The sequence below is a fragment of the Pogona vitticeps genome, chromosome 5 (genome assembly GCF_051106095.1).
Source record: "Pogona vitticeps strain Pit_001003342236 chromosome 5, PviZW2.1, whole genome shotgun sequence".
Lineage (NCBI taxonomy): Eukaryota > Metazoa > Chordata > Lepidosauria > Squamata > Agamidae > Pogona > Pogona vitticeps.
In genome coordinates this window covers 131,066,838-131,079,974 of record NC_135787.1, presented here as the reverse complement: position 1 = coordinate 131,079,974, position 13,137 = coordinate 131,066,838, and the positions used below count along the sequence as shown (strand labels likewise).

Sequence of the window (13,137 nt, the reverse complement as noted above, 5' to 3'; positions counted from 1 at the left end):
TGGAGGGATAAGCATTTTTCTATATCTCTTCTAAATTAGAAACATAGTTTTAAGGAAGGGATTTTCTATATATTTTTCGTTATATTTTCATTATCTTGGATGAAGATAATATTTATTGCATTCAGGCACAATTCTTGTGTTCCATATTCCATCAAATTAGTTTATTGGGCTGAGATATAATATCTGATACATGTCTTAATTGTATCACAATATAATATAGCTTTAAATTGGGATGTCCCTGTCTTAGCTATACTTTTTCCTAATCTATCACTCACACTCCCATTCTAACTTTATGTTCTAACTACTGATATATCTTTAAGGGCAATCTCCCACTGAACTCCTGCCTTTTGAAAATCTTCCACATGCCCTCTAATTCTCTAAGTTATTTAAAATTTAACTCATTTCTATGCAAGTGTCTTGCTTTCTCCTCCTTAGCTCGCTTTATATGGAGTTACTTGTTGTGACATTCACCTCTATGAAGCACCTACTTTTTGTGCCCTCACAAAGGTCCCAGTCTTTGTTTCCCTCACTGACACCAGTGGATTACCTATGTCCACAATATAAAAGAGGTTTGTCCAAACACTTGTCTGGTAAATGCAAACACAACTTATTTATTGAAGTGTAGCAAAGTTAATAATAATCACATATGTTCTTCAGTTGTTCATTGTACACAATCAAATCATTCACAGGTCTTTCTATACATACTTTCTTCTTGCCATATAATTAATTACTGCCTTTTCTATCTATTTAACCAGCTTAGCTCTATTAATATCTATTCCTTCTCTCTCTGACTCTCTGACTCTGACTAACTCACTCTCTCACTCCTGACTGACTCTTGATTGACTCTTGACTGTCTCTCAGGCTCTGCCTTTTAACCTCTCTCTCAGGTCCGCCTCTCCACCACATTTGCCTAGTACATGAATAATACATGACTTGTTTTGCATAACAAGGGGGGAACACTACACTTGTACCCTTACATTTGCATGTTCCCCTTATCTAATCTCTTGCCTCTCCCCTCCTTTTATGGGTAGAAGAAGTTATATTTAACAATTCTCATCCCTTCCCCTTTCTTCTATTTACTTTTAAATATTGTTTCTCCTAGGAATTCCTGTTACGATTATTTATGAACAAACAATTATTCAGATTTGTACCTCACCATATGACCGTAAAACCAATCAGAATAGTGTCTATATTGCATCTTCTTTCAATCTTCTTCACAGCAATGTCAAAATTAACTTTTCTTCCCTAAACCATGAACCCTTTTTCATAGCACATGTTATCCCAGAAAAGTAGTCCTAGAGAAACCAATCTCAGTTGGTTCTAAAATAAATTTTCTTTATATTCTCTTGACCTCCTGGACACTTCCAAAGTTCAGTTGTCTCTCCCTCTTAAGATAGTAGTCTGACTAAACAGTTTATATCGGTTCAGCTCCCTCTTGCTCCACTTGGGTTTCTCCACCCAATGTAGTAGACTGATCCAATAGCTGTTCATCCATTTTAGGTTTCTCTTGTTCCTATTGTTGCTCATCCAGCAAACACGACCCATGAAGAGAATTTAAAGCTCCCTCTAATGATGTTATGTTGTGAAATTTTCCAGCATGTAAAACTCTCAAGAAAACTGGGTAGTCCCTCCCTGAATATTTATATTATTCTTCATGAACATTGTGGCAACCAGCTCTATATTTCTTCTCCAAGCCATCCTTTGGTGAAACAGATCAGAATACTTCTGGAACAATGCACCATTGTACAACAACTGTCTAGGCTTTTCTCTCACTGCTTTCATAAACATTTCTTTCTATAGAAGTTTTCAAAATGGACCATGATGTCTCAGGGGGCATCTCCCCCCATATTTTGGTCCCACTCTATGCTATCTCTCCAAATCTTCTTTCACACAACCCAATATTGGGGCCACTTTATCAATCCATTGTGGTGCTGCATCTCTCTAAGTTTTAGTCTGTCTTCAGCTTTGCCTTCTCAAAATTCACGCAGTTTCACACTTTTTCTCCACCCTCTAGCCTCCAAATCAATTAATGTTATCAATTTTGGTGAGCTTATCTTCAACTCTTTTTTAATTGTTGTAGTACTTACCTGCCTTGTTTTCTCTGTTTCTATTTTAATTTCCAATGCAATGTTCTCTTTCTTTCTTTCTTTCTTTCTTTCTTTCTTTCTTTCTTTCTTTCTTTCTTTCTTTCTTTCTTTCTTTCTTTCTTTCTTTCTTTCTTTCTTTCTTTCTTTCTTTCTTTTTCTTTCTTTCTTTCTTTCTTTCTTTCTTTCTTTCAAATTTCAGTTAGTACGTAATACACCCTCTTCGTTTCCCATTTTCCTTTTAGGAATAGCTCCAAACTTTTCATTCTAAGCCAACCCTTTACTATCAGAGTCAACACTTCCTCCTTCCAGCAGTGGCATTCTGTCCTTGAGTTTATCAACAAGTTCAGCGAGTTTCACTTCCTCCCTGAACTTATCTAAGCTATAAATCTTGGAGCACATTTCAGAAACTTCAAAGGCTTCAGCAACTTCAGCTCTCTACAGCCTTGCTGAGCTAAATACTAAATGCTCTGGAGTTTGGCAAATAGGGTGAGATTTATCACATATCCAGGCTTTTCCTTCTCTCCCCCCCTTATTCTTCTGCCATTTTGGCATTCCTGCTAATATCAATGAACTTCCTCGTGCAGGGGGAGCATTCAGTGAGTATCTTCACCCCTTGCTTAACAGTTGTTAATATACTAGATCTCTTCCTCTTTCCAAAAAAAGAAAAAAGAAAAAAGAAAGAATGATACTCACTATTAGAGATGGCCATGAATCAGAAAAATGGTGATTCATTTTGATTTGTGATTTGTCAAGGTCAACAAATCACAAATTATTAATTTTTGATTTTTTTCTGATGAACTGACAAATCGATTTAATGCATTTTTTAATTCTAAAACCCTATGAAGTGCCCTCCCAAGTACCTAGTGACACTAGATTTGCAGGAAAGCTTCCCTTGACTCTCCTCTACAAGCCCTGCAACTTTGATGAAGTTTGGATTTTGGAAGTCTGTGTTATACATCCAAAGGTGGATTTTTATTTTTATTTTTGCCATACAAAACTCGCTTTTCCTTAGGACTGCTGTTTCTAGCAAGCAAGGTGGATTTACCTACTCAAAACTTAAGTCATCAACAAGCAACCTAGTGAAAATGTTTCACAAGGAAAGAGAAGTCTTGATCTGAATAGAAATTTGCAGCTTTTCCATGCTTTTTTTTTAAAAGTACAGCACATTGCTTAAAATACTGCTAGCTAGATTTTGCATCATCCACAGTTTTTGCGACAACCAGGTGGGAACAGCAACTACAGCAATGGACATATGGGATCTGTCCTTGACACCTTTGTTAAACTCAGGCTTTCAATTCTCCCTTTGTTGCATCATTAAGTTGGGTTAACAACTTCGATTGTTTGCTTCAAATACCTTTAGTGGCAGCTCTATGAAGCATCAGCAGTTGTGGTGGTTGATATGCATAACCAAGATTCAGTGGATTGGCCATTGTTCACATATCAGATTCCTACAGCAACCATTTCACTATTGTTTCTGGTTGTGGTAGAATCACCTAGAAAAGCACAGACTCAGACATCTAAAGCAATTTTATTTAGTAGAACCATGTCCTCTCAAATGTCTTATGACATGATTATATTCAGTATATCTGGAGACTAATAACTTCTATTCCCTAGAATATATTTGCTAACGTTTGCTAATTTTCCTTTTTTCTTTTTTTTTTTTTTGGGGGGGGGACATATTCAAATATATTTCTAAATAATTTGTGCTTCCCTCACCATGCCGATGTAATTTTTCCCCACATATCAGCCTCACTAATTAATGAAAACTGAAGAACAGCAGCAACTAATTTTAAATATTACACGTTGCCTTCAAGAACAGTAAGTAAATTTTGTAATATATTACTGGAGGCAGAAGATCAGAACTCACTTAAATCATTAAGGGGATGCAATATGGGAGAAGAAATAATGGAGAGATATATGGAAAATTAGAATATTGAAATCTATATCAACAAGACAAAAGAAAAATATTATAGCTTACTGTGGAGATGGTATTTAACTCCAATAAAATTAAATCAAATAGATGATAATTATTTCAATATCGTATGGAGAAGATGCTAGAAGGTAGGTACTTATTTTCCTGTGCAGTAGGAGTGTGAGAATCTATTGAAATTTTAGCAATTGGATTTTAAGGAGAAGAAATGTGCAAGTTCAAATTAGCTGTTTCTCCTAAAATAGTGCTTTTATCAATATTTGAAAAGAAAATAGATAATTGGACAACTAAATAATTATTTCCCAGTTTGTCAACAGCGATGAGATTGATTATTGACTGGAAAACAACTTAAACTTTCCAGTTAAGTGAATGTTATAGGACAGCTGGGGATATAGCTATTAATGATAAACTTACATGCAATATAAAAGTTAAGATTGGGTAACTGGCAGAAATGTATTTATAAATATATGGGGACAATCTATCAGTTTTGTCCTAATAAAAGGAAAGGGGCAAAATTTAACACAAGAGTCAGTGCAAGGAAGATGGAACTCCACAATGGTACAGGTGCTTACTCTTAAATGGTCCCAGTGGCAGAAAGCACTGTATATTTATATATTTCTTTATTAGAAGTTTTTTCCCTTCTCTTTGTTTTTGAAAAAATAAATAAATTTTAAAAAGATATTATATTGGAAACATCAGTTATGATTGCTTTCATTAAATCATATTGTTGTTGCAAAACTAACTGACTAGCTGAGTTAAGGCTATTATGGCAGGCATTGGGTTTTGCTTGCTTTTGAGAACTTATTGCATATCAGGAATGTTTGATTGCCTCTGTAGGATTATTTGGCATTGACAGTTGCTTTCATAGAAACAATAAATATTTTCACTTCTTCCCTTTCACAGTGCCCTGTCTCTTCTCCCCTCCTACTCCTGTTTTCATAAGTGCCACATTCACATAAGTTAACTTGACAATCTTGTGTGTACTTGTAACCCATTCAAGCAGCATTTCTTCTTTATATGCTTATTTAAAACATGTTTAAAACACCATTTATCCTTATGAATAGCAGGACACTGTACAACAGGCATAGTTCAAATTAAATGTTGGTATAAGTTGTACCTCGCTGAGAAAAGGTACTCAATAACTGGACTGTGGAGCACCACATCCACTCCTGCATCCTGATTATTTTCTTTTAAAATGGGCTTTTAAAACTCCAGAAGTCCTCTTAGACCACCTACCAGCCCAATTGTTTTAGAATGTTTTAAAAAAGTGGTGCAGGGGTGCTTGAAGTCCTCAAAACATGATAAAATTGCTCCCCCCCCCCAAATGGTCCATCAAGGGCACAAGAGGATTTTTAAGGCAAACTTTAAAAAAAAATTTGGGCATCTGCTAGGTGTCCCCAGGTTGCTGAGGGATTGCCATGTTGTCCAGCCCTGTTGTATGGCAGGCTTCCCTAATGAAGATTCATGGAGAAGAGCCTCAGCTGAAGTTCTTAGGTCATGGGCTGGTTGATGCAGAGCAGGGGTGAACAGCTTGGAGCCCTCCTAATTTTACTGCATTGCAGTCCCCATAATCCCTCACCAGTGCTCCTTCTAGTATTTGTATCCCATGTTTAGAAGCAAATATGATGCATCAAAAGAGAAACTCAACCCAAATGTAAATATGAGATATTTAAGCAGTGGTTTTACCAGTGCACCTACCTTCCCTAGTGAGTTTCCATGGCCAAGAGAGGATTTGAACTCAAGATTCTTTAGCCCATCACTCTATCTACTATCTCACAGGGGCTTGGAAGTGGATGTGACTTAAAAATTTATTCTACTTACTTAGTTCAACAAAATCTGATTGATGGTGTTGTCATGAAATAATTGCTCTACTGAAAGTAGATGTCACTACTGTATGGGAGGAGGAAATCAGAGAACATGCCATTTGCAGGAGTTTGACTTCAACATCACACATTTATTCTTCACTACTTGCTGAGACATATTGCCAATTGGGAAGTGAATCTCGAGAACTCCATTCTAGACAGTTTCCAGTATTTTATTTGGAATAAGTAGACTCTTTTTTTTAATATAGTGGCTTTATTTCAAGGCTTGCTTTCAACAGTCAGATTCAGATGATATTCAGTTAACATAACACCTGTTAGAATTGTGCATATGATATATTTCTCCGCTCTGGTTGATTGGGGGAGGCAAGTCTCATTGGAATTCATGACACATGAACATACGAAGATAAGACAAGACTCTGTGGGGAGATACAGTATCCTAGGTCGCTGAGCAGACAACTGAGCCTAATCCAAGGTAAACACTATCAATGTTCCTGAGCTCTATTTCGGGAAAGAATTCAATCACTCGCTTTTTAAAGGAGGGTTGGGAATTGTTTGACCTCTGGGCTCCCTACAGCATCTTATGACCATTTATTTATTTATTTATTTATTTATTTATTTATTTATTTATTTATTTATTTATTTATTTATTTATTTATTTAGTTAGTTAGTTAGTTAGTTAGTTAGTTAGTTAGTTAGTTAGTTAGTTAGTTAGTTAGTTAGTTAGTTAGTTAGTTAGTTAAGTTAGTTTTGTTTTGTTTTGTTTTGTTGGTTTCCAGTTCCCTCCAAGACCACCTGAACCTCTTCTGTGAGGAACCCTTCTCAAGGGGGGGGGGCGCGGAACCTTCATCCTCAAGATTTTTAAACAAGATGTAGCCACTTCCTCTCATTGAAGGAGATCTCTGCACTCCCAGCAGGTCCTGGGAATAGGAAATGTGGTCCTAGCTCTCCTGGCTCTTGTGTGCCCTCGCTTTAAAGGGGTGGTATACCTGTGCCCATGGGATATATCCTTACTAGGAAAATTTACTACTGGGTGATATGTGTCAAGAAAACATTGCCAGATCTGATGTCTTCTATATATAAGGATGGTGTCATTTCATCTCTCATATAACACAAAAGGCACTTAGCACATTCCTGGACTGCCCCATCTCCAGCTGTCATTCTGCATAGACACTCTTCATCCTGCTAGATAATAGAATAAAAAGGTGTGAGTTGCACCATGTCTTTCTGCACTTCAGAGTTTCATCTAAAAGGTACATCCCCTTGAATAAAATACACATCACTCTGTGGCCACAATTCTATTCTGTTTTCTTTGTAGAAGATCCAGCAGCGTGCAAAGTGAAAGCACAAGCCAAGCACGCTTCATTGTCTTCTCAACATTACTTATTTTCATGCCCAGAGCTGCTCTTAAGAGCCTATTTTTTAAAATTAATGGGTACTTACTCAGCACTTAAGCCCAGTGCATTCATTACTTACCCACTTCTCAGCAGCATGCTTAGAGAGGAGTGCACAGCCCCGCTCTTCTCCTTTGTCACTTTTTCCCCAGGGAGAGTGATGGGTCTGAAAAGAATAAAGATCTTATATGGGCGCTCCCTGAGCAAAAGCCCCTATTTCCAGAGTTCTTTCTCATATGTCAAGTCTGCACACAAACAAGACCTTTCACATCTTCTCACATGTCATTGCCTATGTGGAGAAAACAGTGATGGAATATGAAGGACAAGGTGCTCCTCTACATATGTCTTGTCGAGAACTGCATCAATTGCAACTGAGTAGTGCTTCTCTATGCACGTGAAATGGTTCCACAATATTTGTTCAAGGTTACTTTGAATGATAGCTGCTGCTTCCACAGATACCAAGTACCAAGCCAGATCAAGCCATTTCTGACTGAAGTTTAATACAACTATGTCATGCAAAAATGTAACATTATCCCCTCTTAGAATTTTGTATCATTAGTGAAAAGAATAAACATATTCACTAATTCATGAGATTTACAGCCCACAGGCATAGACAAGGTCATCTATAGGTTAGTAACTTGATGAAAGATTGACTGGGGAAAAAAAACCCAGAATATTCCTAATAAAATTTACACTTCAGTCCAAAATGAGAAAGCAAAAAAAAAATTCACAGCTTATTAAAATAATGTTCTTCTGGATGTTTCTTATTTTACGTTCTTGTATTACTTCAGGCAGTTGTGCTTATCTCGTGCATGGTATAATCCTTTAGTGGATTACTATGGAGCTGTAAGCACATCTCTCCATTCATAGTTTCATAAATATGTTCAAATACCAAAAGCGCTTTTCATTTTAAGTGGAATGAATACTGTATCCCACTGGAAGCCATTAGATATTCTCTATGGTGCACCAAAGCGAAAGACTGTAGCATCTTTGAAATGTAAAGCACCTTCTTTCAGCAGATGCGTTTCTCTTACGGGGCATTTTTAAAAAATCTGGCATTCAGAAGTTTTAAAACAATGAATCTTCCTCCTCTTTCCTGGTAATAAAGAACAGACAGGGAGATCAGAGTCACTGATGCCTGTGTTTGTGGTGGTAGCAAAATATTGATGCAAGTTTGTCACTTTCATAAATCCATCAAGTGTTCATAATATTCTCTTGGGCTTTGTCTTCATGTCAAGATGATCTAACTGGCAATTCTGTATATGAATACAGAGAAATCTTGTGTGTGTGTGTGTGTGTGTGTTTTCTGTGCCATTAAGTCAGAATCAACTTATAGCAACCCCAATAGGCTTTTCAAGGTAGGTGAGATATTTAAGTGCACATTATTAGGTACACATCCCCAATGAGTTTCCATGGCCAAGGGGGGATTCGAACCCTGTTCTCCAGAATCCTAGTCCATCACTCTATCCACTACACCACACAAGAAATCTTAGGTTTGCCTAATAACCCAGTTTTATTTTGTAAAATGGGTTAGCCATTAGCTTTCAGCCTCAGCCCACCACATGTAAAATCTATGTACAATATCTCCTTCTCTCACAGATATGCTTGATGAAGAATTGCACAAAGTTTGTAGAGACAGCTGCAGCACTTGCTACCTGGATTCTCTGCTCATTCCAACAGGGACATAAAGCATTCTCAGAAGTGGGCTTCCCTACAAGGACAGGCTACATGGAGGAACGTAGATTCTCCATTATCCCATCTTTGCACATAAAAGACAGAAAAAACACAATTGTTTTTCTCATTAGCATTTTGTGGCATTCTCAACAAGAAAAAAAAGAGCATTCTTTCTCTCTGTTTAATCCCAATTCAAGCAAAATTGTGCAAATAAGCAAAATAATGCTTTAATGCAACTAATGCAAAGTGGAGAAAAATATGATGGTTGCCGCTTCAGGGTATGGATTTTTAAGGATTATGAGCACTGGAGAGATTATTTCTGTCATTCAGTCAATTGTGGCTCACTCGGGGTGTCTGTCTGTTTTGCTTCTTGAAAGGAAAGAACTCGTTTTGAACAAAGACAATTCATGCAAATCATGAAGATTTGATGAGCATAAAAAGTACTGCTAGTCTCGCTTTCCCCTAGAGGAAAGGAATCCCATAGGGCTCAAATATCCCTAGTGACAGTGTCTCATTGAGAGAACTTACAATGATTGGAACAATTAATTTAATATGTTTTATTTATATCTTTGGCCCACATGTCCATCAGTTCATAGATATGTAGACAGGAATAACTCTCATGAGCTGTGGAATTCTATGTGAATGTTGTGTGAGAAGGGATGTGAAAATCCCTCAGTTCCATTTTTGATGAGTTTTTCAGAATCTGTCCCAATATCCCATCCGAGTTTCAAATCAGGTTGCAATATTTCTCTCCCCCCCCCCCCGACCCTGGTGGAATTTTGTATAAGTTTAATGTGTTTATTTTTCCCTAAGGTACTGTACTAATGTTTACATGTTTTCCCCACCAATGAGAGGATGTTTGTCTCCGTGTACTTGACATGGCTTTCTGCAAATTAACTCATGGTTTGTACACATCTTTGTTCACCAAAATGGACCACAAACTTCAGAGACATCTATATATTTCTAGTATCAAGTGCCTGTTGTCAAGATTTCTGTGGTTTAGACTTGTGTATTAATGACACACATTGCTTTTTATTAAGAAGAAAGGGGAACATTATCTTTCCTTCCTTGATAGCATTCATTGCTATCTTTATTGTGAGATATAAATATGTGACTATAAAAAATGATCTCACAAGGTACAGAACTGCTGCAATTGAGTGATAAATAGAATATAAGAATGGGGCTTTAGGACTTTTTGAGTATGAATATCCATGCAATCCTGCCCAAAATCCATTCAAGACTTAGTCTGGTAAAATATGCAAAGGGGCTACTTTACAAAAAGGCAGTCATTGGATCAGGCATGGAGATCACTACTTTATAGATCTTCCCTAAAATCCTTATTTCTGGTTTAGACTAAAGACAAAAGGCATAGGCATATCACCCATAAGCCAAATGTTGACGCTTACTGGCTTCTTTGTTGCTGAAAAGCAAATGTGATTTTGCAGAAAACAAAGAGTTATAGCCCCAAGTTGACGGTGAAGGTTTATAGTTTCAAAATGGAAAAACAAACTTCACACTTCCTTTTCATCACATCTCAAACAAACATGCAGGAAACGTGACTTAGAAGATCTGTTTCCCCTCACTTTTCCTTCCAGCATCTCATGTTCATTCTGATTTATAGGTTTACTACAGATGAATGGATGGATGCTTTTTTTAAATCACAGGTAAGGAATGGAGGGACAAAGAAGAGCACACAACAGAATTATAAGGCTCCATACATTCATGGATAATATGACAACACAAGCTTATTTGGCACGCTGTCCAGCAGGCTTACAGCAATGAAGAGCATAAAGGGTTCTCAGAGCCTTTGAATGAGCAGAGGCAGACTAATTTACATTGCCAATCAACACATTTCTTTCTCCTATGCTGATGATGACATGTTGCCTAAAGTTGGACATCAGGTGAGGATTCTTTAGAAGGAAAATCAACATAACAAAGAAGGAATCACAAGTCCACCATCAAATCCCTCCAAATGCTGCTACCATATTTGGTTTTGGCTTACTATATGTATGTGTCAATATCCATATACATGTAAACAGAAAATGATAGGGAACTTAACTTACACTATTTCTGGTTTATGCAAACAACACAGTATAATCCACAGGTAAAGCTCTCTAATAAAGATTTGCCTAAGGGTAAACCTTCAGAGTCAAGGAATTCTTGAAATGATCCTTCTTGGGACAAAGGGCTGGTCCATTCTGTTCAGAGACTCTTTCGTTTTGAAACAACATTGGTCACATTGTTTTATTTAGTGACTTCAGGCTTGATGTGGTGGCACTGTGGATGAAACCACAGAAGCCTCTGTGCTGCAAGGTCAGAAGACCTGCAGTCGTAAGATCAAATCCACGTGACGGAGTGAGCCCCTGTCACTTGTACCAGCTCCTGCCAACCTATCAGTTCAAATGCATGCAAAATGCAAGTACATAAATAAGTACCACCACGTGACCATGGAACAAATGCTAGCTCTATGGGTTGGAAATGGAGATGAGCACTGCCCCCTAGACTTGGACACGACTGGACAAATTGTCAAGGGGAACCTTTACCTTTACCTTAGCTTGATGAAGATATCTGAAGATCTTGAAAGCCTACGTACGTTTGTGTTCCATTCTGATTGACTTCTGGAAATTCTGGTTTAGTGTTCTAGGGCTAAACCTGCACGACAGAAGCTGAATTCTACTCAGTAATATTTGTACAGCAGGTACTGTGGGTACTAAATCAGACCGAATTTCTGGTATCAGTGAGCACGGCAAACCATGTATGTTCTCTGTATACTATGCAATTACCCTTTATTGACTAGGTGCAGATGTTTCTTGTTAAGAAGCAGAAATTTGATCTTGGCAGGTAAAAAGAAAGAAACAGAGGCCCCGCAACACTCTTGTCCAGGGCTTCCTTTATGATTGAGTTCACCACAGGAAGCATTGAATAAAAGGAGATTTGTCAAATAGGAGAGTAGCAGAATGGAATCCTGTGCCATAGCTGACAAGAAAGGAAGCCATTTAGTGCTGAAAAGGTCAAGGAAATGATCAAGGTGAGAAGCAAATATTGACTAAATACTTCACATCTGATGTAAATGTCACAAGCAGGTAGCAGCCAGAGACACATATGTTGAATTAGCTCTTGGCAATGTTTCTTGTCTTATTTTACCAGTCCATCACATGCATAATCAAGAAACAGCATCTCATGTGACAAGTGTCTCATGTACATTATGTTCCAGCACGTCTCTGAAGGACAGCATTAAGAGATTCTGCCAGGATACATTATTTCTGTCTATTTGCCTTTGCTCTGGAATAAATGAGGGAAAAAAATACAAACTGTTGTGAAGCTTAAATGACCTCTGAAGGATATGTGAAATTTTTATAGTCCAGAAGAATCCAGATTGATAAGGACTGAAAGATAGAGGACTGCTGGAGATAAATGGTTCCAGAATCTCATTAATCCTCACAAAATATACTGTATTGAAACAAAGATTGCTATTATGACAACAAAAACTATTAGAAGCTGAAGTGCATGAACTGTTTTGATTACAAAACAGTCTAATAACAATAAAACTCTCTCTTTCTCTTTCTTTCTCCCCCCCCTCTCTCTCTGTGTGTGTGTGTGTGTGTGTGTGTGTGTGTGTGTGTGTGTGTGTGCGCGCGCGCGCGCGCATTATAGATCAAAGAAATGGTAAAATGAAAGCTAGCCAAATGAAAGTTGATACATTCTAGAGGTATTTCTGGATTTTAAATGATAAATTAATTTTAGTTAACTAATTAATTTAGTTAATCAATTTTAACTGTTCTATAGCCTTCATTAACTTCTTCAGTCAATTGAGGACACACTTCTATGTGTTTTCTAATGAAGAAACTGCTGCCAGGCTTGGAATATTCATTTCTCCACACAGCTCTAATGATGTTTGCCTCTGCAAATCATACAAATTCTTCAACAAATTGGGTGAGGCAATATAATTCTTTTTTTAAAAATGTATTCTCTGAAAATTATTTGTTCAGAAATTTCCGTTCCATCATACCCCCAGAGACAGATCATGTACTAATGGCTCTATTCTTGCTTCTTCTCCCATGTTATATACCATGGTTGTCTACTTTCTGTGAGCACTTTGCTGTTTCTTATGTTTTAGCTGAGGCACATTTCATCTAGATACAGGGAATTAATCTAAAATATGGAATTTAGAGTATTGAAACAAGGAGAATTCTGCCGGGAGAAATGATTGGGCTTTGATTATTATTATTTTT

At 37.3% G+C, this 13,137-nt stretch overlaps 1 long non-coding RNA gene across 1 annotated transcript in view; it reads right to left on the bottom strand.

The window, feature by feature from the left end:
* LOC144583254 (uncharacterized) overlaps positions 1-4,932 on the bottom strand; it is a 34,855-nt gene extending 29,923 nt beyond the window's left edge. Inside the window, exon 1 of the long non-coding RNA XR_013536952.1 lies at positions 2,088-4,932. This is a non-coding gene — a long non-coding RNA (uncharacterized LOC144583254). The remainder of the gene's footprint in view (positions 1-2,087) is intronic.
* Positions 4,933-13,137: the final 8,205 nt, after the last annotated feature.